This window comes from Camelus ferus, chromosome 12, assembly GCF_009834535.1.
Source record: "Camelus ferus isolate YT-003-E chromosome 12, BCGSAC_Cfer_1.0, whole genome shotgun sequence".
NCBI lineage: Eukaryota > Metazoa > Chordata > Mammalia > Artiodactyla > Camelidae > Camelus > Camelus ferus.
The window spans coordinates 26,719,215-26,722,766 of NC_045707.1; positions in this window are offsets into that span (position 1 = coordinate 26,719,215).

Sequence of the window (3,552 nt, forward strand, 5' to 3'; positions counted from 1 at the left end):
ATTTCCCTTGTCTATTTCCTGTATAGAATTTTAATTTCTTTCACAGCGTCTTCATGTTCATAACTTTACACCTGCAGTTATTTGCAGTTTTTATACAGTTAAGGTTGGCCTGTGGATTGCTTGACCATCTGCTGAGTCAGCGCCTTCTAATACATATTACCTGTTAAATTATGTAGGCTTTTCCAATACTTTAACTTTGATTTAAAACATACTTGAAATAGATAATGCAGATTTTTGAAATTTAAATATAGTAGGTGATGAAATATTACATTTTGGAAAGTGGTGGTTGTGAATATGCATTAAAGGTGTTTGGAAAAGCTTTTAGGTTATTCTGCAGTGAGGCAACTTCCAGCCCAAATGTATTTGCATCACGTTGAAGCAAATTGCAGGGATTGATGAGTGATGTCATTTAAGAAGTACAATGGGCTGACAACTTCATACATATAATTAACACAAATTACCGAGCAGTGGTGGTGGTGATTTTATAATACTTTCCCGACTTTATGCATCTGTTTCCACAAAATGCAGACAGCAGAGTCTTGAGGGGACCATTCTGCATTCTAATGGCTGATTCTCACAGTAAAGTGTCATTTGACCTTGGACTCTGCCTTTATATTTTGAAGAAGTTTCAGAAGAAGTTTCAAATTATTGGAAAGAGAATTGTAATCTCCACTTCCTTCTGTGTATATTGCTTTCAGTTCCCAGATGTCCTGCCAGTCTCCAGTACAATTGACATGGTCACAGAAGATGCAGGCTAGAGTGGGAATTCTTTAAGAACTCATTACATGTGTTTCGTTTCCTTATTAGTGTTCCATGGTTGTTGTTTAAGATCACATAGTAAACAGAAGGATGAGAAGACATCTAGTTTCTTCATTTACTGAGAAAGTAAGATAACCTTGACGATGAATGAGGCAAAATGCAATTAGAAAGCAATTAAAAGGGGAAGGGTATAGCTCAGCAGTAGAGTGGGTTCTTTGCACGCCCGAGGTCCTGGGTTCAATCCTTAGTACCTCCATTAAAAATAAATAAATAAATAAATAAATAAATAAATAAATAAATAAATAAATAAATAATAAATAAATAAATAAATACCTAATTATATTCCCCCACAAAATACATAAATAAAGCAATTAAAAATTATTGACTCAGACTCCTGCAGTTAGTTAGATATTTTGTACCATTTGAATTACCTTCAGGTTTATAAATTTTGCTAATTTGAAATATGCAAAAAGTGCATTATTTTTTATCATTATCCTTTTCCAACAAATATTATGAAAAATGAATTCTCTTGAAAGTTTCCTTTTTCCTGAATCTATGCAGGCTTTATTTTTGATGCCATCTTCACTGATGACTCTTAAAATTATATCTCTAGCTCAGGCCTCTCTCTAAATTCCGGGAGAGTATATCCAGTAGCCTCCCCAATACCCCTCCACTTTATTGAACATTCACCAAATGTTTATTGAGCAGCTATTGTGTGCTAATTACTCTTCTAGCCTCTAGGAATAATATAGCAGGGAACAAAACAGGGACAAATCCTGCCTTCATGAAGCTTTCTTTCTATTGAGGAGAGACAATGAAAGAAAGAAAATAAATGCAATGCTAGATGGTGTTAAGTGCTATTAGAGAAAATTCCGGAAGGGATGATAGAAAATATTTGTATGGGGTGGTTTGCAATTTTAGAAGGGGTGGTCAGGGAAAACCTTATTGATAAGGTGACATTTGAGCCATATGAAAATCTGGAGGAAGAATATTCCAGGCAGAAAGAACAGCATGTGCAAAGGCCTGGCTGGCTTGTTCTGGAAACAGTAAGGAAACAAATGGAATGGGAGGAAGAGTGTGTTCAGAGGGGTAACATGGACCAGATCATGGAAGACTTCGTAAGGACTTTAGCTTTTACTTCAAACGAGCACTGAGGGTTTTGGACAGTGGAGTGAGACCACCTGACTTCCATCATAATGGGGTCCCTCCTTTGCATGCTGTTTTGAGTATAGACTAAAGGGGAGGATGATAGCCAGGAGGTCAATTAGGATGGTGGCTTGGACCAAGGTGATTGTGGGTAGAGGTGGTCAGTGGTCAGATTCAGGGTATGTATTGAAGAGGAGCAGAGAGGATCTATTAGACAACTGGATGTGGGATGTGAGAAAAATGACTCCAAGGCTTTTGACCTGAGCAATCAGAATGACCCATCCAACTTTTGCTGACGTGGGGAATTTGTTTTATTCAATCTGGCGGGGGAAGCCTTATAGACCTTGCTGTTATCAAATGAAGGCTATACAAAGCCTTCTCAGCTTTAATCCTCAGATTTTGAGTTTTTAAACTCTTTCCTACAATTTTAATTTTTAAGTAACTCTGAATACCTTTTTTTGGAAAGAAGATATAATCTGAATTTTCAAGCAGCTATGAATTCAGTGTGAATCATACTGTTTTCTTTAAAATACATTAATGCTTATGAATTTTTTTTATTCTATTAAGCATTTGGGAATCTCTTTGGTAAATTCACAATGGTTTCTAATTTGAAACATAATGCTTAATCCTTTCTCGATCTCCCAATTATTGGTCATCACCATATTTTGGATTGGGAAGAAGTTACTATATGTCATTTATCTTTGTTTCTAACTCGAAAGCTGAATTTTGAAAGTAATATTTTTTTCTGCATATAAAAATAATGCATACTGATTTTGGACAATTTGAAAATTAGGAAGAAGTTCATTTCTATGAAGAAATGAACAATCGACTTTATTCCTTCATCCTTCTGCTACATTTTCATACCCTGGCTTTTTCACCCAGGTGTGAGGAGACACTAGTGAGTGCTAGGAGGCCATGGCTCGCTACCTGGGGTAAAGATCGATGCTTCAGTGAAGTTTCCTACTGAAGGGAAGAGCCCGAATGGCCTTGTTTTATCTCATTTTCACCAACGTCTAAACAGGCTGATTTATTACCAAAATTTCCCAGAATAAATGTGCAATAAAATACTTTGGGAGAGGAAAGAAAAACACTCCCTCTGACCCTGGCATATTTATTTTATTTACTTAACAAAAAACCGCATTTTGCTTATTATAGACCTAGCATTGTTCTAAGCACTTTATAAATATGAAATTACTAAATGTATCTAATAATCAGAACAACTTTTGAGTTAGGCAGTGTCATAGTTTCCATTTTACAGAGGAGAAAATCAGCGCAAATTGGTTAAGTAAGTTGCCCAAAGTCATACAGCTAGTAAGTGGATTAAGTAGGATTTAAATTCAGACAGTCCTGCCTGCTACTGTACCCTGATGACTTTGTATCCTTTACAATAAGAATTCAAGCTCATATTTGTCTTGTTCAGATAAGCCCAGTAAGAATCTAATATTTCTACTCCTGTGGCCATAATTTGAATTTATAAGGCTCATGTATTTTTCTGCATGATTAGGCTTAGCATGTAGAAGGTACTAAATACATGTCTATTGGGTGAGAAATAAATATATATGATATCATGTGGTAGGAAACCAGTTTATATAGCAATGATCTCCCCATTGGCCCGGTAGCATTTTTCAGAATATATTCCCACCAAAT